Genomic DNA, 22,530 nt, shown 5'->3' with positions numbered 1-22,530 from the left:
AATTGCAATGTATTAGTATATTTGCAGGTTCAATGATGAACAGTATACCAATGTGTGCATTCTGTACCTATGGCATACTTAAATTAGTACAAATTGACCCCTTTCCCAAACCACACTGGACAACTCAAGAAAGCATATCCTACTTCAAAAAATCCTTCACCTTACAGCTTTCACAGGTCTACCTTGCCTCATGTCATCAATGCTGGCAGTGCCATTGCCTCTGAGAGTGATGTTCTTACAGTCCCGGAAAAAAGTTCTCTAGCAGTACATGTCACTTAAATGGTAATTTAAAAGCTCCATCATGTTAGCAAAAGCAAACACTGAAAGTTTTCATTTATCCCCTGTTCTCAGAAGAAAAAAAAGATTTTTCATCAGAGCGGGCACTAGAAACCATTTATATATAATTTAGATTTCTCAGTAAATAGCAATAACTGGAAAACACCTAACAAAAGAAAGAAACTCAGATTCTATGAAGAGAAGCAGCAATGCACTAGTGGAACTGAAGTTACAAAACTCCTGACGGTAAATTTCTGAGAAAAATCAGCTGCCTTCCAATTGCAAGTCTGACACAAATGTCCACGTGTCTCTGCAGCTTTATTACTCTTTTGTTGTTATTGTTATTTTTTTTAAAGGTTTCTTCAAACATTCAGTTCAAATTGAGACATTTTCCTACAGTGTGTAAAGTTACCTGTCAGAGAATAATTTACAATTTTATAACTGTTTAGTCTCCCAATTCCACTGCTTAAATCCAAATATAAGCTAATGGCTTCAATTTTATGAAGCTTTTGAAAGCAATAGCTAATCTCAGCTAGCGTGGAATTTTCTGTATTGCATTTTTATTTCATCTTCATCTATATGCATCACTGATTAGTTGTTCTTTTTTTTCCCCAAGGTGGTTTTTGTACCTTGCTTCTACCTGGTGTTTTGTCTTTTTTTTGTTTTTTTTTTTGTTTTTTTTACAAGTAATTTGCAAGAAATGAGGAGGCTTCAGGAATGCTTTAAGCTTTGGCTTTCTGACTGACTGTCTTTTTTCAATCGTTTTTTTAAAACAGAAACAAGAGATGTGAGTTAAAGACAAAACTTATGTTTTAATGGGTGTATTTATGTTACTTAATGCTTCCGTGCTATTTCAAATATTTTAACTCTTCCAACATGCTTAATGGAGAGAAACCATTTTCTTTATTTTGTTATTTTTCCCTCAATAAGTACCTCTGTTGATATGCTGCAGGTTCCCTCTAAGAATAATTTAAACTCAATGAAGCCAATGATATTTAATAATTGCACATTCATTTCATATTTCCAGCATCAATTGTATTCTAATGTATACTTGTCGAGTGTATTGAGACATCAGATTGATATTCCAAGTATGTTTTCTCTTACTCTAGTTAGGTAGCTACAGAGATCTGGGAAGAGCAACCTAAAGAAAGTGACTGAGCTAATTGGCAACGTTTCACAAGATAGAGAAGTCAAGAGAAGTATATAACTGTCTAAATACATGACAGGCTGCTGCTACAAAAAGGAGATACTTATACATTGCAATTTATAGATAGCAGTGGGTTAAACTGCAGCAGAGAATTTTTAAAGGTTAGACAGAACTCCACCTTAGTACCTTTCAATGCTAACCATACTCCGGTCCTCCGACAGAACATGGAGATGCTTTAACCTTTATTGGATATAAATAACAGCCATAGCCCTCTAAGAGAGAAAACAAGTATTTTTAGGGTTGTTCACTGATATTTACTTCTGACTGCATACTGCATAGTTCTAAAAAAATTAATTAGGAAGTCAGGCACCAATACATAAAGAGTAATTAAACTAACTCAAATAGTGAAATTTAAGATACCTTGTCATACTATGATAGTCAAAATAGTATCAGTACTGTGATTGAACTTTCAATCACAGAAAAATGGTTATCCAGTGATGGGTCCTTCATTATTAGGAGAAGTATGGTCTTCAGTGAACATCTTCCCGTTTTTGTAAGGAATGGTTTCATTTTGGTGCTTTGCCCATTGCACATACTTGGAAATCACAGTAAATATAATAAACACCAATTGTGATAGTTCTCTTAAAAAATTTGCTTTCTAACTTTGATACATTATGTCCGCCTAAAATGCTAGACGTGACCAATCAAGGCCAAAAATTCACAAGGTAATGTACAGTATGAAAGATATTTAAATTTAAAAACAGCTAAAACAGAGTGAAAGCAATGTATCAACTTTACTACAACAGTCATTAGAAATCACAGAAGTACATATGAGAAATCACTTGAAAAGGTTCTTTTTTCTAAAAAAGTATTTCTGTAATTATGTTCTTTTTCATTTGTTGAAAAGCCTGGAAAGGCAAGTACAATTACGTAGCTTCCTTAAGAACTACGCCCAATTATTTTTTTCCTTTAACTGCATGAGTAAATCGTTGGCAATAAGCCTTCAAAATTAAAAGGAGGAACACTGAATTACGTGCAGAACAATTTAACTAAGACTGCTCAAGCAGCACACAGGAATAAGAATCGAAGGTTAGAATTTTATTTGGTCTCAGGTTTTTAAGTTGTCAGATAACATTCTATCAGTTGCTGAATCTGTAGGTGCTCTGCTGCTAGGTGCTTCACACAATGCCCCTTCCACAGACACTCCCCATATTCAGATTTCCAATTAACAGTTTAAAGAAAATTAAGCACTACAGGTTCTTATCATATCATTTTAAACTCCAGATAGACAGCTTCCATAGCAAAAATAAGACCGTTTATTATAAGTCCATAGGCAAAAAAACCCAAGTCTGTTCCATTTGCTACTGATGTCCTCATTCTATCACCGAAAAAAAAAAAAATAATCCACTTCGGGACTTATGTTGAACAGAAATAGCGATAATTAAACAGTAGGAAAGAGAAAAATTAAATAACTCAGCTTTCAGCAACAAAAGCAAACAACAACAAAACATAAGAATACTGATACATAAGTTTAGGTGGCACAAGCTTTCCACATGGCTCCTCAAAACATCAAAATACACCACCATCTAAATTATATTGTGTGCATTAACAAAATGGAAGTCACCTTGTAACAGATGATAACAGGATGCTCTTTGGCAGTGTTTTGAGCAGCTGCTCATTCACAAAACACAAAGATTGTGCTTCTACACCCCTACAGAAAAGTCGTAACAGTGCCAACAAGATATAACTAGAATGGAAGTACTTAATGAGAATGTCACTCTAAGCTATGTTAAGTAAAAATGGACTTTTAACAAAGGATAGAAGTAGCCTAGCAGCATAAAAGGTAACCCAATTGTCCATCCATCATTAGGAAGAGGTAGAAATTATTCAATACAGAAATAATAATTGATCATTTGAAGGTCTTTAAAAGAAAATAAGCGGAAAATTGGAGTTGTATATATTTAGTAGTAAGACACTTAAATGCTTAAAGCTTAAATGAACAATTATTTCTGATCTTGAAAAAGCAGAGCTCTCTTATTCATACTATCAGGAATCATTATAATAATGTTATAATGAGCCACCTGCAAACTTTCTGAAACTTTTCCATTCCTAGACATACTTATGAGTCTATTAATGCCAAGAAACCTGAAAGCTAGAGATTTCAGGGAGATTATAACAGAATCAGAGAGCTTCCCACCTGTGTAAAACTAGCTCTGAAGTCACACCATCACTAGGAGTGACAGGAGATCATTACGAAGTCAGAATGTTTCATTGATGAACATGGAACACTTTGGTAGTCTCATTTGCTTGTATCATCTGTAATGCTAATTGGCTCCTGTCTTGGTAGATTCAAATGAATCTAAGTAATGAACATGGAGACTGAATTGCATTTCATTCATTTTGTAGGTAAAGCGTTTAAGTCTTCATAACCAGCCCTGCAAATTTTTTTACAGTTTCCAATTTAAAGAAAAAAAAAAAAAATCTCAAATCTAACACTGATGAATCACACAATTTCACATTACTACCTTTTACCAAATCCAATATTCACCCTTTCTGTGAGATTCACACAGAACCAGTTTTACCTCCTTCCTACTCACCCTCCCTCCCTTATTAGAGAAGTATTTGGAATAGATCAAACTATCCCTGGGTCTGCAGAACAGGGATCAGGGTGGGTAACACCAGTGCTCCCTGCAACTGTTAAAGACTGAAAAGTTTACAAAAGGAGCAGTCTTCCTGCTGTCACCATAAAAAGAAAAAAGAAAAAAAAGAAAAACAAACAAAAAATAAGTTCACATCATTTCACTAATGATGACAAAATGTTTTCACTGTAAATAGGTCAGAGTGGCATTTTGACATTTACGCAAATGCCCAAGATGAAAAATCCTGCATGAAGCGGCAGGTACAAGAACACTTGTGTTAGGAGACAAGTACAGGAGCTCAGGTCACAGGGAACATTTATCTGTTCTTGTTGAGGTTCTGTGGATTGCTCAGAATGGAGAGAATTTCTACGGGAACGAAGTCTGTGCAGGAGGATGATAATTCTAGATGCAGGAACAGGTAAGGAGAAAAACTAAGTACTCTGTGCTTGCAGGATTCCACAGGTGGCATTTTAGACACCTGAGTCATTCCCAAAAAAAGGATAAGGCACAGAATAAAGTCCATAGGGCGAGCCATCAGAAAACTGCATTTTCCACCAGAGATACAGGCTAGTTGATGATTATGTGTCTCTTTCACCATAGTGGTAGACCTGGCTTCTAGAAATGTGAAATTCAAGTTTAAATGAAATCATCTATTAACCATACAGCAGCTAACCTAGCCAGCTCCAAATTTTTGCACTTTGCATTTTCAAGAGGTTTGTACTGTGCAGAATAACAGCTCCCAACTTCTCTAACAATGACTGAAGTCTGAAAATATAGAAGGAATTTTTAAGAACTTGCAATTTTGTATTAAAAGCAGAGCAAATAGCATCAAATTCAGATAGTGTCTTTAAGTGAGATGAAGCAGTAACTGTTCATTCAGTTGGGGAGATTAAAACCCCCTCTTCCTCCCCCCAAAAAAGATTACTCTAAAAGGCATGAGAGTCTCTTTACAAATCCTAGCCTTAATTCCCATGTTATATTGTACTTGGTAAGGATAGAAGCTGTATAAGCTATTTACAAGGTTGCTATCATTCTCAGTATGAGACAATGTTTTCAGTTTAATTTAGTGCAAATTCAAAATTTTTGAGATCTAAGTATCAAGGACCAATTTCATAATCTGTGTAAAGGACTAGATAATATTATTGTATATTCAACTCAGCATGACCATTTTTACAACACGTTGTGCTTTTTTTTTTTTTTTTTTTTTTGCCTAAGTTCTCTCTTCTCTGCACTTTAAAATCTCCTGAATTTACAGGGAAATAATCTACAGTTCCTTTAGCAGTCACACATTTTTATTCACCAGGATTTTAAGTACAAACAAATTTGTACAAAGAAATCATTCCAAACTGCATGAAAGCACAAACTTGGTAGCTGTGCTAGGAAAAAAGCCTTACTCAATAAAAACTACCACAATATAACTGACTCAATATTTTAAATTCCAGTTGCGAAAGCTTCCTGCAGGATATTTGCACAACTGGAAAATCATTATAGGTGTGTTAGCTTATTGGATGTCCAGGGTCACAGAGTCCAGCTGAATCGCTTTACAATCCAGCTCATTTTCAGAATTTTACTTGTGCACTTGTCTTCAATATGGCTGAACTAAATATTAAATAGGAAACTTCTCAGACATTATGTGAATCAAAGTTGCAAATATGACCACACTAAGTCAATTTTCCTACCATTTTCAAATGTATTTCTCAAGAAAAAGAAATGAATCCTTCATTTAAATATATATTTTAGTAAGGAATTAACATGAAAGAAAATCAAAATTGTGGCAAAGTCCACCATTAAATATGAATCAAAGTTGCTTAAGAGATGAAAGAAAATCCCCAGTCAACTTCATCTTTTATTGAGGTTAATTCAAATAGTGAGTTTAGCAAAACCATTAAAAAAAAAAAAGTTTCCTATTACACAGAATAATAGCAATCTTGAAAAAACTACATTGGCCTTTCAAGGTTTTGAGGATATAGATTGAATTACGTTTCCAGTACAGAAAAAGAAGCAGCTTGAAAAAAAAAAAAAAAAAAAAAAAAAAAGCAATTCAAATAAAGGTAAAGGATTTTTTTTTCCTCTTCACGTCCCTACAAATATCATGTAGTTAATTTGAAAGATTAGTTTGTTTTATTTTTGCTGGTTTGAATAAACTAGAGACTTCCTCATTGAAGGCCTACACTTTTGTGATTTGTCTTTCTTATAAAGACAATCCTAATTGTTTGTGCATGTTAAATGAAGAAAAAAACTGAAAGTATTAAACAATTAAGTGATATATTATTGACATTCTTTGCAGCCAGCCTTTCAGCCTCTTCCTCATATGATCTCAATCCTTTATTTCTATACTACAAATTATGCATCTTGAAACAACTTCTAAAGGGGGAAGACTTATATTAGATGTCTGGGGGAAGTTTTCCACCAAGAGAGTGGTGATGTGCTGGCACAGGCAGCCCAGAGAATTTGTGGATGCCCCAACCTTGGAGGTGCTCAAGACCAGGTTGGATGGGGCTGCCTGATCTGGTGCTTTATCTACTGGTTGGCAACCCTGCCTATGCAGGGGGTTTGGAACTTGATAATCCTTGAGGTCCCTTTCAACCTAAGCCATTCGGTGATTCTGATTCAATATGGCACATTTAATTTGGGATCACGTAAACAATGGTGACATATTATTTTCCTAATCTTGACTTTTCTTATGGTAAAAGTCACGTTCAAATCTCAGCGCTCTCACTGCTAGCACATATACTGTTTAAGAAGAAACTAATTCCAATACACTTTGTCAAGGACTGCTTTGTTAACAAAATGGAGAGTCATCACACTGTTTGAGTTATGGGACTTGTAACATCAGTCATCTAAATTCAGCTACTGCAGATGAATCAGCACTTATTGTTTTCACTTTCAGCCATACTACTTAAGAAAAATTTTTAGCTTCAGCCCAGCTTCAACATAGCTGGTACTGTGAAAATAATTTCTGGATCACACACAGTTTCAAGGTAGTACCCATACTGAAAATGCATTTTTCTTCCCCTTGCTCCCGTTAAGAAGTCATAGAATCATAGAATGGCTTGGTTGGAAGGAACCTTAAAAGATCATCCTGTCCCAACCCCTCTGCCATGGGCTGGTTGTCCCCCAGTTGATCGGGCTGCCCAGGGCCCCATCCAACCTAGCCTTGAATAATTCCAGAGAAGGAGCATCCAAAATCCTCTGGGCACATATAAATGGATTTAAAAAATAAAACAAAACAAAACAAAAAAATCCACCCTCTGCTACAGGGAAACATAGCTCCATTAAGCACTTTGAAAAAATGACAGCCACGGATAAAATTCAGGATTAGGAGGAAATTTGCAAATACTAACTCTTCCAAATATGAATTTAAACACCATTAAACAACAGGTTGATAGTAATGTTTAGCATGGTCTCCTCGCATTAGAAGACTGTAAAAGCCTGTAAAACACAAAGAACTAAAAGTCCCATTATATTGTTATGCCAAATAATTTATTCATTAGCACTCAATGTCTATTAGAAACCCAACAGAAAAATTATTCCACCATATATAGCTTGAATATTAATTATTCACCAGATATTGTTTCTAGCCCTAGATAGACACCACACTGAAACAAAAGTACCTAAATAGTAGGTTTTCTGCCTCAAGTTTTCCTGATGCTGCTTTAACTCATAAATAAACTACTTGCAGCTTATTGCTGAGCATTCCTATGTTGTATAGAAAAACATCAGGCCAAATTCATCAGATATATTCAGAAACAAAACAGAAAGCTTACAAGAAACATTTAACAACATAGAACGGTACTGAGCAATATAGAACATATTGTAAAGTAAGAACTTTCTATGTTCTTACACACTACATCCATTAATTGAACAGGAACTATTGTTACACACCTTAGCACTGTAATTCTGAAAAAAAATATTTCCCAGAGGGAGAGCAAAGTCTCAAAAAAAATTTACTCAAAATGCATATGTTGAGATCCAACATCATTAAGGATTAGGGAATTAAGATAAAACTGGGGACAATAAATATCAAAATGAACCAGATACAAATACATAGTATAGGGCCTAAATTCTTTCTTTATAACTTTGGGTTTAGAAATTACTGTTTTTGACATTGTATGCACCAACCTCATTACCAAAAGCTATGAAATGGAAAGATTAAGAAAAAGTAATAATATAAATCAAAATCACTCTGTTTGATTTTATAACTGTTACATCTATTACTGCAGAACTTTCACAGCATCAGAAAGAAATCTGTTTTTCTGTATTCCAGAAGTTTTAAATTCCTGACTTCCATGCTACAGCTTAGAAGTTCCACAGTAGAATCCCCATTTACTGTATATTAGTCTGTAAAAACTCGAGAAATAAATTTGAAGATTAAAGAACCTAAACTAATTTTATATCTGAGTAACATTTTGTTCATTAGATACAACTGCTTGGCTCCTTTTATCTGCAGTCTTTAACTGATCATTTTGGCAGCGTCTGCAGATGGAATATTTAATTGTTCCAGGACAATATTATTTTCCATTTCATGAAGTGACTGGCATTGCTTCCATTATTTCTTTGGATAAGATAATGTATCCAGAAATATGGTTAATCCCAGGGTTAAACTCTTCAGCTCAGAAAAACTTTGATATCATTAATCATGTTTTGAATGGTGAAGTCAGCAAAGAGGAAAGTTTTGATTATCATTCATTAGAAAAACAGTCTTGATGCAATATTTTATCTTTTGCATAACATTCACTTGATATTTCAACTTAATTACAGTAACAAAGATACTTGTATTCAAGTGGGGTTTTACAAACGTAGCTGAAGTTACCTATTTTAGAATGCCACTATATGACAAGGCTTTAAAACTACTTCTGTTTTTGTTCCTTAAGACAGAGAAGCAGAGAGACAGGCATACAGGCATCTGTTCTATAACTATTAAATGCAAAGAAATGCCATTTTCATAAAAAAAAACTAAAGCTAAGTAGTCTCTATTTCATAAACAAACCAGTCTGGTTACAGCTGTCAGGAAAACCATAATCCTGAAACTAAAGAGATTTCAGTAAATTAGTTCTGTTCCATACTGACAGAACAAAGAAAATTCTTGTTGCTCAATAGTGTTTTAAAAACAAAGAAACAAACCAAACAACTACCAAACAAACAAACAAACCAGAACACAATAGAAATCTTAGAACTCCTGAAGTGTAAACCATCTAACTCCAAAGGCAAAAGCATTTAGGTTAATTAAAAACAGGTTTTTGCAGTCATAAAGTGCCCTCAGCATTGTTTATTCTCAGACTCACAAACCACCTTTCTGATTGAAAATAAATTCCATCCCACATATCTAAAATATATAGTTTGCAGCATTCATCTAACTCCTACGTATACAAAGTGCTGCCATGACAACATTGGATGCTGGAAGTAAGTTAAATAGATCATATTCTGCAGTTAGATGCACTGCTCTGACATCCACATATGATTATTTCAACTTATACCTAGTGACAAATCTGCAACCCTGAGAAAAAAAATCTGGAAGTATAAGGATGCTCTGTTCTTTACAGTCCCTAGCCAGCTGCTGGCACACTCGTGATGTCACTTACTGGATCTGCTACTGCCTGAGAATATTTTGTCTTTGCTGTGACCTGGTGACATCTTGGAGTAACCAAGTACATAAAGGGCTTCTCACCATGGGTTTTTATACCTGATCCTTAACTGCTGGCTGAAACCAAAGTATACGCACCAGCTTTACTACACCCCCTCTGAAAAGTTGGTTTACAAAAAGCAACCATCACACCACCAGAAAATAAGACCTTGGAACATGGCTGCCTCTTCTCTTACGTTGCAAATCAGTCTGTGTTGGCTAAAGCTATCTTTTGCATCACAACATAAAGGCTTTAGTCTCATTCAGCCTTCTTTCAAATTTGGGTCAATTAATATAAACAAAGTCGCGGTCCAAATTACTTTAAAAGCTAAGGTAGATTAAATTTTAAGGGCTAAATTATAAGTTTGCTCTATTGTACTATTGTAAGGAGTAAAGATCAGATGAAGTTTATTGAAATACATATTTGAGTTATCACACAGGCATTATCACATCTTAAATGTTAACAGTTTCTGATAGGAAATAAATTTTCAGAGAAATAATTTGGACACTGTATTTTAGTAGTTACATAGCAAAGTTACTTCTTTATACTTCCTATGATACTGTAATCTGTCTTTTGTGCTGGAGTTGTGTAGTTACATGGTAGCTGCAACCCAACAGAGATAAATTCAGTTTTCAGAGATACCAGATCTGGAATGAGCCCCACTGGACTATTTAAGTGCTACTCCTTCCCAGAGATCCTTTTGATTTATTATTAAGCTCCTCAGTGCAAATAAAAATTGTCCTGTCTACATGATACTAAATATTTACAGTTATTTCTGATGCTCCAAAAAGATCCACACACCTACTGTCCCAGGCTTCCCTATCCTTTTTGTTATTGCTAAAAAAAGATTGATCTCAACATCTGTAAAACCCAATTAACTACACTGACTGGCAACTTTAAGATACACCACACATTCACGTAGTTTATTAGATTCAGTGGGTTTCTATTCTTTTTGCACTGATATTCAAAGCAGCATTGTCAATAGCACAGAAACAGTTCAGTTGTCTTGTAGCAGAAAATAGCATTGAACAGACTCAGTGAACAGTGGCAACCAAAGTAATCAATTATAAATTGCCTGAGTGCCAAGCGATCTTTGGAAGAGAGCAATTACAACAGTCATATAGGAAGATGATTAAAATCCAAGCTACACAACCATATGACAACAGACAAACAGACAAACTGGCAAGGTATCTTGAGATTAGTTCATATTTCCTTTAATTACAGAAAATCAAAGCAGACAATAAAGGATTAAAATGCATAATACTTATCTTTTTCAAGTCCATCTCCATGTTAACATGTAGTGAACACTACACATGCCCAGAACACGTTCAGAGCTACTAATTTAGAAAGATGCTTCTTTACTTACTTCCAGCTTAGACTAGCACTTATACAATAGACTAGCGCTTATACAACAAACCAGAGCTAAGGATGAAATGGAACATATAACTTCAACACCTTCCATATATCCTTAGAGTACTGTTTTTTCCCCCTTGCAACTCCTGATTATAATTGGTTTGACCAAAACTGAGCCCTAAGATATCACATACTATGTTAAGCTCTGAAACTATTGGTGAGATGTGAAAATGACGCTACCTTACACCAACAACACAGTTGTAACCAATATCTTCCACATTTCACCCACTTGTTTGAGTACAACATTGTATGGGAACTACTGAGTCGTGGCCTGAACCTCTGATTGATCACCTGAGGCGAGCCATGAGTCAAACCTGGGAGCACAGGTGAAGGCAGTTCAGCTGTGCGGCTGAAAGGGGTGGAGCCTGGCTGCACCTCTCCTAGACCTATTTAAGAGCTGACCACCAGTGGGAAAGGATCTCTTCTGGAGATCTCTCCTTTGGAGTTTTGCCGTGAGCTTAGAATGCCAGTAAGCATTCTATCTATTCTCTTTTTGTTATTATAACCTGCTTAGCCAAACTCTCTTGTTTATTTCATAATTATAACATCTTTATATTCATTGATTATACAAACATGATTGAACTCAAAGAGTTAACAATGATAATACAATACTCTTTGAACTTCATTCCATATGGCTGCTCCCACCATAACAGATGGCATATTATTTGTTTTCGGTTTACTCCTGATGAACTGTTTTCTGTTAAAATGTCTGTGGCTAAACAGTAAGGATGACAGCTGCCCATTCCTGTTCTCCTTTCCTTGCTGCTTGCTGTCTTAAATATCAAGAACTGCTGAAGGAGGTGATTGCTCATACACTGCAGGCTTCCTGATTGCTTTTTTTTTTTTTTTCTCCTCTTTCCCAGTGCTCCACATTGCAGCAGCTTCTCTGAGCCATACAGACTTGCTGCAGTTTAGGAACAAAGAGTAGAAGACTCCTGAGAAGAGTTAAGGATTTGCAAATAGCACAGATCAACCCAAACTAACTCAGCCCTTCTTAGTAACTTGAAGCATTTTTGTGCAGCTTTTTCCCAAGACAGAACTACACGTATATAAGCATGTGCATAGCAGGATGCACTGACCTTTTGTTCCTCCTATCCTCTTTCCTCTGTTACCAATGACAAAAAACTACGTTCAAAAATTGTATCAGAAACTGTTCCAATTTTCTTAACAAACTAAAAAAGAACAAGTTTATTATATTCTTTCATAGGGAAGTGATTTTTGGAAAGATATCATCCATAGATAGTTAAACTAATGCTTTTTAACATTATTTAACAGTAAATCTTATTTTTACTGTTTCTCTATTATGTTTTTATATATGACTGAACTACTGCTATCTGATGCAGTGTTTGGATAGGGCATGATTGTGAGTGTTCATTTTAATTCCACAAGCAGCTCAATAAAAGAAAAAAATTTGGCGTTTCTTCCAGAGTAAATCTCTTATTCCTTGGCTATCAGCAATAACAACAGATGAAAATAAACAAGCAAAGCAAACATCTCTCTCCTGCTTGTAATCCACACAGAGCTGAGGAACTCAGTACATTCACACAAAAAACCATCCAACTAAGAGAAGCAACTGCATATTTACCCCTAACTTAGTACAGTGTTGATTATCCCAGCTGATTATCTATGACTATTTACTTTCACTATACACTGCCAGTAATCCTACATACATCATACCAGAGGCAAATTAAGACTCTGCAAGGTGTTCAATGCTTGTGACAGCACATACAGAGTAAGAAATTTGTATCAATACTCATTTAAAACAAAGATCCACTTATACCATCACCATCTGATAGAAGAGAGGGCTGAAGAACATTTAATATATCTGTGAAAGGATATAAATGTAGCGATAACAGGAATTAAATTTTAAACCTCTTGATAGCAGAAATACAGCAGTGCATGCAGTGCAATGCACTTGGACAGCAAAATGTGAAGGGGAAATTCCACAGAATCCAAGGGGAGTGAAAAAAGCAAAATGAGATGTTCTTTAAGGAAAAATGGAATTCTGTGTGGCACAATGAAATTGGATTTTGGTCTCCAGTGCACTCCTAAAAATTTCTGTGCAGATATTCAGAAAGTGTGACTAAATACAATAGCTATTATCGTGAACAGAATGAACATGAAAAAAGACACATGAAACTAGCTCTATTATTAAAGCAACATTAAAATTGCTATTTAAAGATGATCAAGAATGCCAACATCACATTTTCTGTGCAAAGATTTTCCTAAACTGCCTGAAGTTACTCAGGTTCGTTGTTTATTTAAAACAGATTTTTCTGTTGCTTCAGATAATCTTATCAAAGAAGAGCATTTTATTAATAACCTGAGACTAAATTTCTTTTTTTCTTTTCAAGATATTAAATAAATGACTTCGTTGCTTCAGAGAGCTAGGCCATTATGTACTTCTGAGTATTTTCTGCTCTATATTCTTATTAAACCCACCAGCAACAAATCAAATAGACACAGGTAAAGGTGAATTCTCATCAGGTGCACCTAGGTTTGTCTGCCCTCATTTCAGAGAGAGCATCCAGACTAAGACTTTACTTTGAAGAGGTTCTTCTTTAAGCTTTAAGTGAACATCCTGAGTTTAATTTAAAACTTCATTACAAGCTTAAAAACTAATGAAAACAGGCTCTGAAATTTCTATTTTCGGAGCTGTATTAAAAAATGCTTTTTATGACAGATTATAACTTAAATACTATTGCATGTTTTACTTGGAGTATTTATATTGCTTTCCTTGTTAATTAGCTTTTTGGGAAAAAGCTGAAAGATTTAGTAAGTATTGCTTCCATATACAAAGACATACTTCCTGTTCTTTCCATGTACAAATGCATGGGCTAAAGTCTTCTTTGTTAAGGATGATCAAAGTAATTAAAACAGTTTTGGGTAACATCTTAACTTCCTGTTTCACACAAAGGTAAATTACAATACTCATTAAAGAACTTATGATAATCATCCAAGAATTCATTTGTAAAATCATATTTTTAAAATATAAACATTCCTAACACAAAGAGGTCAATACCCAAACCATAAGCAAATGGTAAAGGTAAAAAAGTGAGCAATTAGTATTTAGGGACACTACAAAGTCCCCAGTTAAAAGACCTTAATTAAGGTATGTTATCTTCTTTGCCAGTACAAAATTAACAACAAACTCACAGATGCTTCACCAAAGTTATACCACTTGCATTTCATGCTTTTGGAAAAAAAATACTTTTTCCTGAATAATTTAGTGGTAGGTAGATTGTGTGCCTCAGGAAACACTTTATGATTTAAATCTCTTACTGGCTCCTCCTCCGTAAAGATAAGATTCATATTTAATTAAAGGTATTCTCCATCCCTTCCTTCTCCTCCACAGAAAGGGCATTTTGGCTGCCAAATATCACACTATCACTGCTAACACAGCAGCAAGCAAGAGCTGTGATCCGTTACCAAGTTGTACTTGGATAATGGATACAAGTGTATTTCAGACACTTACATAATGGAGTGGTCTTCACTGAATTTACAGCATTATTTATCCTAACAAATGAAGATCAGCCTAGGAATGGGGGGAACAGAGAGCAATCAGTTAAATAGAATATGACAAGAATGTATACTAATCTATGGTGTAAAAATACAACCTGGGATTATTTCAGCCACTTTTCAATCAAGTCATTAACTTTCTTTTCTTCATAAGACTCATTTAAAAATCATCCAAATGCCAACAACAAAATGAAATAAGAATTATGTACTGTTAAATTATAAAGCAATCTCCTTAATGTATAAAAATCAATTTTGCAAGTAAGGTGAAATCTGTGCAAATATGTGTTTGACCAGTAAAAAAAAACATTTAGTTTTCTGACTATTTCTCACATAACCTTAAAATTGTTGTCACCTACTTACTTGAATTCTTGTAATTAGCACTGCTCACACCCTATAGCAGCATCCTATACACGTGTTGGTGTTACTCTCTTGGAAGCAAGAGCCTTTTTCCTGACTGAAACATAGAATTGTGGGTTCACACTTCCAGATCCCAGATCCTGGAGACACATATGATGTGGTGTTGGGTGAAGCATTTAATAACGTGCGACTCAAGCAGCAATGAAAGATAGAAATGCTCACAGCTATTGAAGCTTCACAGTCAAATACAAGTTTTCACAAATAGTTTTCCTATCTTTAACCTGTGTTCTTACAGCCCCAATATTACCCTCCTTCAGGAGTAATAAATCAAGTGAATCATGACTACTCATAAACACTTCCAATACCAATTTGAGTCTAAGGCTTTCATCATAGCTAAAGAAGTGACGTGTAGGTTATGTCACCTTGATTCACTCATGGAACTAAAGGAACACATAGTTGGAAATCCTTGCCTTTTAGATGTTACACATGCCCCTTCACCAGGCATTCTCCCCTCATCTTTTAGATTTTACTTATTTCAAGAAAACAGGTCACATACTTTGTAGAGGATCCACTTTGGCAACTTTGCTTAGATATCACTTTTACATCTCCCATTATCATAATTTGATACTTTGGAATAATCTTAATGTGTGACTATTTTTATATTTCAAATAGTTTCTCATTACTCCCTAGGTTCTTCAGTGGATTTCCACCTTAACTGAACAGGGAATTTCTTCCACTCAACACTGCCATTCACCCTCAGGCACAAAAAAATAGATGAAGTTCATGCTGCATTTGCTATAGCGTTATAGAGTTCCGTATGCACGAGTTAAGCTACACTATAAAACACTGCAAAACTGCCCGCTGCTATTTTAAGACTTCCTGGGTTGAATAAACAGATTCTATATTGCATCAATATGCAGCATAAATATAATCCAATTTTTGAGTTTGTAGCAGCTTTTACCTCCTCCAAAACACTCTATGGTTAATCAAGAATGGCAAGCTAGTCACACACCTGCTGCCTGTCTCAATCAGGAAGAACTGATATCCCACTTTCGCTTTGAATTGAATTGCAACTTCAAATATGAAGTAGTAATGGTGCAGCATATACAGTAAGTACTAATCTGGATGGATGTAAACACATTTGCAATTTTTGCAGACAGTGAAGGAATAGTAGATATGCTGAAGTGGATCAGTTATTGTCAGAATTATTTCAGTTACTTGTTATGTGCAATGCATACTGTCACTAGGAAGGTTATGTTTCCTTGGCAACTATCAAATATATTGTTAATGTCCCTGAAGTTTTTCTGATCAATGATGATTTGAGTGCTTTAAAGATTATTTTTAAACTATCTTTCTGGTTAGTTTAATCCTTTCTCCAGATTGTATTTTTAATTGATTATTGTCAGTTAACTGAACATATTTATGAAGGAAAAGTTCTTAATCTATATCTTTGTTCCCCTTAGAGAGTCAATGAGAAATAAGAACCTAAAAGAAACCTATCTAATCTTTTATGACAGAAATCTAGAATCAAAATGAATTAAGGTGAGCACTTAAAAGAAACGAAAATACTAATTCCCATTTAGGTTTCTATGTCAGATAACTGTTACATGGAGAACAAAGTGCTTGTGCAGTTTTATTACAGAACAAGGACAATGAGTGCAGATACTGAAGTGGAATGATAAAGAGAATTGCTTTAAATTCAACTGGCCCCAAGCAACTGAAAATTATTAGCTAGAAGTTCTGAACACTTCTAAGGTTAGTACAGGCTACAGCCTACTGAAAATTAACACTTTTTTTTTAACTAAACAGTTCAAGTTCCATGTTTTCCATACCGCAACAAAAATATGTAGTTAGAGACTCTCGTGCATGAAAATCTCAAATGCGTGTTGGAAAAAAAGATTATTCTTGATAAGCAAGAAAGGTGAAAAAGACCTGAAGGACAAAGAAAATATGATTTTACAATATTGTTTGTGGGTTCAAACTTAAGAACTATTTAGCTTTGTTAGTCACCAAAGCTAAAAAAAAAAAAAAAAAACAAAAAAAAAACCTACAGGAAATCAGGTTGACATTTATATCTGTGAGCCTACAAGCATGCATAAATTCAAAATAATTCTGTATCTAATCAATATTATCACAAACATTATTTGAAAGTAATTGGAAAAAAACAACAGAAGCAATAGGTAGCAGCAGGCAGCCATGCTTTAACATGAGACTCTTCAGGGAGGGAGTATCTTTTAGTCCTAAATGTGATCATTGCATTTAAATATATATAAATAGCTGGACCATTTTTAATAAATCTCATAACTCTTGCCTCAACATGTTACTTACCTTGATCTGCATGAGTTACAACTGCCTTGTTTCATTTGAACGACAGAAACCAAAGAGCCTGCATACACCAGTACTTCACAGTGAATGCTATAAATCTCAGTGGTCAGCCTCTTCACAAATTTGATCATAATTTGCTGATTCAAGACTCTCCTGTCACCCTCTATATTATAGTGTCCTTGAACACTGCTGCCATCCCTATATATGCTTATCCCTTCAGTTATGACAAATATACCTCAATTTGTGTCACACTTCATCAGTTATCAGTTTCCTTTCTTCAGCATCTTTTCACAGCTGTTATCCAGGTAAAACCAAGATCTCATTACCTAACTTTTCTGCTGACTTACTTCAGGTTTAATTTTGCCAATTGTTACTTTCTTGCAACGTACACCTTATCCTACACTGACGCAAATGTGGCAATCTCCACAGCTCTTCAACTGTACCTCCATACCTTTACCATAGACAATTGCCTTTAACACAGCCTCCAAAGAAGCTTCCATAATGAAGCTGACAATGCCTCCTGTAATGTCTCTTCTTATACCAGCAGACAAGAAATAGCACTAAATATCTTTGCATATTTAATTATGTTATTTCTGGAATTAAATCAGACTTCAGAAGTGTCATTTTTTTCTGCACAATGACAGTAAGAAAGTGTCAATTCTAGGACTCTTACTAAAGATGAGAACTTTTCTAGAATGTTCTGATTTCAGCATTTAACTTACGTCATTTCAGTCATATCATTCTCACAAGCAAATTTTTTCATTCTCACCATTGCAAGCTTCAGTCCCAGAAGGGAAACAGAATAACCATGAAAGATTGCACAAAGTTGAGAATTCATAATAATGCTGACAATGACCATAATAATAAGATTTCTTTCCTGTTCACTCCAAGAGAATCATCTAGAGAGTATACTGTATGTACATTAGAGTCAGTATCCAGAAAAACATACATCTATTTACAGAGTTGTTAATATATTCTACTGACAAGCAGTAGTGGAAGAGAAGTGTACACTAATACTTGCTATGACAACAAGAAAATTTACAAGGGAGTTGCAACAATTTCTGTTTGTTTAGGTCTGTTTATTTCCTCAATATCAAATATTCAAATCTCCACACTTTCTTAGATGAATATCGTTAGTAGTTTTGTGTAACGTCTTTTTCTGGTGTCTAATAACAAATAAAATTTCAAATTATTAACTACTCAAAGGAATTAAAAAAAAACTGAGCCATTTATTTCAAAGAACCTCTTCTGATCTAGTAGAAAATGCTTACCTGCTACTCAAAGTAATGATTATTCCTTTTGCCCTTAAATGACTGATATGACCTGCCTTGTGCATCTCAAAACACAAACATCACACAGAACTACACTTTTCAGTTGCTGAATATTAAGATTTCTTTTTTTGGAGGGGGGGGGGGGGGGGGCATATTAAAAGGTGAATTATATCACTCACTTGAAGAGATGAGTTTTTTTGTAAAAAGTAATCTTTTACTAAAACCACTAGAAGGCAGTCCAGGTATTTTCTTCAGAGCTGGTACTTTTCCTCACATCGAATGCTTTGCTTTATTAGAATCTCAGCCAAAAAATACTTTACAGGAAAAAAGAAGCAACTGGTTTTGCAAGCTATAAAGGTTAAAATACTTCTCTAAAATGTTCTCCTTGGAGAGCTTGGAAGCAACCTTTTCCTCCAAAATTTTATTACAGCTGATAAGGCAAGTAAACAAATGTGTTGGTATTTTTTTTTTAATGTTGCCTAAATAAAAATAGCTGATCTGACTTATTAACACTGATTCTCTAATGACAGAAACAAGAGTTCCCTGTAATTTTACCCACCTCTTACTAAACATAAGTAACACCTGCTTTTGCATCTGTTTCACGTAAATCATGTAAATGATTTAGAAACCATGCTTTCAAATATATTAGTTTAGTTTGAAACTATTTTTTTCATTAGATTGAGAATGATTAACCCAGGCTTTTAAGGCTAGAAAAATAACAGTACAGTGTTAAGGTACGATAAAAGTCACACTTGTGATTATCTGATTCATAAACCAAATGAGTTCAGTTATTTCTGCTTTGAACCAAATCTTAAGAGCTTTGTTTTTCATAAACCTGGATTTGAAAACCAAGGAAGACTGAGAATAGAATAGTTAATCCATGAAAACCCTAACAATGCTAAATCAAGAAACATATGTACAAAGAATATCCAAGTAAAAGTACATACTGTACACCCACAGAACTGTAAGAGCTTGCCACAAATTTAATATAACAGGAATAAAGAAGAATATTTACAGTTAACTGGGAATCTTTTGCAAAAGTGAGTCTATTAAGTCCTTCTCATTCTCTAGATTCAAGAAATACAGCACACTTAGATCTTTCCATTTACAAAGTAATTCTCCTTGCTGTAGATAGAAATTGAAGAGCAACACTAGAGAAGCAGAACCCCATTACTGTGTCAAAGTCAGTTTATGGTATAAGTTTTCACTCATGGACACAAGAGTAGTTCAAACTCATGAGTATGCTGGCTACATTCAGCTCACTAGGAGACATGGTAGGTAAGGGAAGTTATTGACCTAGTAAAAAAGAGAGCATTCAGGCACTCATCTACATCACATAATTTTCCTACAGTTCACTTAGCTCACTGCTGAGTACAGGCCAGAGCCAGTACAGGTTGCAAGAATCCTGAGAATAAACAATAGGGCAGACTTGATTTACTCAGTTCTTGAAAGCCACGTGCCAACATTCAGAGAGAATTTTGTGCATGTAAAGGCTGTATGGCTTAAAATACACAATTAATATGAAATGAGGTGTGGTGTTCTCCTTCCCAGTAGGTTAAGTCATGATCTAGAGCACTCACACAACATTGTATATAAACTGAAAGCTTTTATTCCTGTTAAACTACAATGATTGCTAAGATAACATAACCACAAACAAGTTCAGCAGTTTTAGCTCCAATATTGATCAGCTCTTCCAGCCACTTTCATAGCACAAGAACAGGCTTTCCAAGGGTAAATGCTGAACTACACATAGCACATCCTTTCAGAACAGTTCAAAAGCTATGTTCCTACGTTATTTTTTAGGCATCCCTTAACTTAACTTATGCGCAAGAACTTCTTTACAGTGAGGGTGATGGAGCACTGGAACAGGCTGCCCAGGGAGGTGGTGGAGTCTCCTTCTCTGGAGATGTTCAAGACCTGCCTGGATGCCTACCTGTGCAACCTATGGTAGGGAACCTGCTTTGGCAGGGGGGTTGGACTCGATGATCTCTGGAGGTCCCTTCCAACCCCTACAATTCTGTGATTCTGTGATTCTGTGAACTCTTCCTGAAGAATTTTCTGTCCTCTAAATGCTTGTTGATATCAAGTATTAAATAAAACCAGTTTTACCTTCCCTCAGTTTCTCTGCTTTCCTCAGAGAGTCAAGTATCACATCACAAAGCACAGGCAATACTCTCATAATCTTGCACTTTGGCAGCCAGTAGAACTTTCTGTGCAGCTTAATGTTAAATGAGATTAATAATGTATGAGAATGTCATTTGATGGTATACGAGAGAGATTAAGCTGTGTAAGAAGAGAGGCAAGAAACCAATTTATCACCCTCAAAATTAAGGGCATGTTTACTTGTCCAGAAGTTAAACGGATGAATGTATTTATGACTGCAGGCTATCCCAGAACTTTCATTAGTTAGTTCAAAAGTCCTATCCAGAGAGCAGTTTCATTGCTGCTTCCAAACCATAAAATCCCCAGAAGAACCAATAAGACTTAATGAAATATCTGGTTTTCACACCGCATAGAAAGACAGAAGTAACTACGTTGAGGCTTACTGCTAGGAAGTAGCAAAATTTAGATTTACAGGATTACATGAAAACTGGATGGCCTGTACTAAAGATGACTGAACAGAACAATTAATTCTCAATAAAAACATAATTTATCTAATTTATCTTTAAACGATAATTTATCATTAAATTCTCCTTAGGACTGGAGAAAAAAAAAACAAAACAAAAAAAAACAAAAAAAGGAGTATCAGATAACAACCCGAGCTTCAAAAAAAAGCAACAAAGGAACTAAAAACTTTAGAAGAAATTACTAATTGTGCAGAAAATGATCCCCCAATTTAATAGTTCCACAGCATGAAAGAATACTTTTTTTAATTTCAAGGCAACATTTGTGGTCTCAAGAATAATGGAAAGGGAGTGTAGTCAAAATATCCAGCAACATTCCTAATTTCTATGAAGATTAATCCTAGCTAACTCCAAATAAAAGAAGGCAATAGGAGAACAGAACTTAAAGGCTTTCTTCAAGCACACAACTTAAACTGAAAAACATTTGCTAAGCTCTCATCACAAAGTAAATTGGGACATTGAACAAAGAAATGTTCTTACTGTAACAGGAAATAAAATGAGCCCCTCCTTCACAATGGAATTGCTGGTTCACTGCCAGCCAGAGGACCCTCCTACCTCAGAAGAGTGGAATGAATGGTTTTCCTTCTTCTACTGCTGAGAAAGTTGTAGTTTTGTTTTTCCAATATTATAGTGCTACTGTCAAGGCAGATTTGTGTTTGTTTTATGCTTTTTACTTCACATAATAAATCTAAGCAATGATCTAATGATCTGAATTAATCTCACTATGCTTTTCCACATGCAAAATATTATTGCTTGATATGTGATAGAGATCTCCCACTGTGTTTACTGTCTCTGCTGAAGCCTCACAAATCTGCATAAAAACAAACATGTTCTGCAGATGTCATACAATTAACTTATAGACTTCCAATGAAATTCTGTTCAGATACTATCTACCTCATGGACTTCAGCAGTTTCAAGAACTGCTGTGGTGAATGCCACGTGTCCAAAAGCACCCACCAATCAATATCAGCTTATGTTTCTCAACATATCATTGCAATAACCAATGGTGCGAGAACTTAAGGGTCAACAGAAAGAAAAAGGGATGACAGAAAAAAAAATGATAACAGAAAAAGACTGTTGAAAATTGTGACAAAAATGCAACAACTTAGCTCACATTTCAGTGTGATACTTGAAGAATAAAGTTACTAAGAAAAACTCCTTATGATACAAAGACAGATGAGGCTGCAGATCTTTGAATCAGAACGTGCTAAGACAGCTCTTTCATCTTGCAGCCTATGGTAATGCTCTACACAGTTCTACAAGGCTGTTATTTTTTACTTTCCTTGTACAGTTCTTACCATTCTATCTAATGCTATTATGTAAATCCTCCCTGCA

The 22,530-nt window shown here is 35.0% G+C and overlaps 1 long non-coding RNA gene across 1 annotated transcript in view; it reads right to left on the bottom strand.

Annotated features, from left to right (window-relative positions):
• Window positions 1-22,530, bottom strand: part of LOC125699918 (uncharacterized) — a 58,674-nt gene that overhangs the window by 15,563 nt on the left and 20,581 nt on the right. The gene's annotated exons all lie outside the window — the stretch shown is intronic.

This window comes from Lagopus muta, chromosome 13 (genome assembly GCF_023343835.1).
Source record: "Lagopus muta isolate bLagMut1 chromosome 13, bLagMut1 primary, whole genome shotgun sequence".
Taxonomy (NCBI): Eukaryota; Metazoa; Chordata; class Aves; order Galliformes; family Phasianidae; genus Lagopus; species Lagopus muta.
Note: the sequence above shows the minus strand (reverse complement) of the source record. Positions and strands in the feature narration are given on the sequence as shown.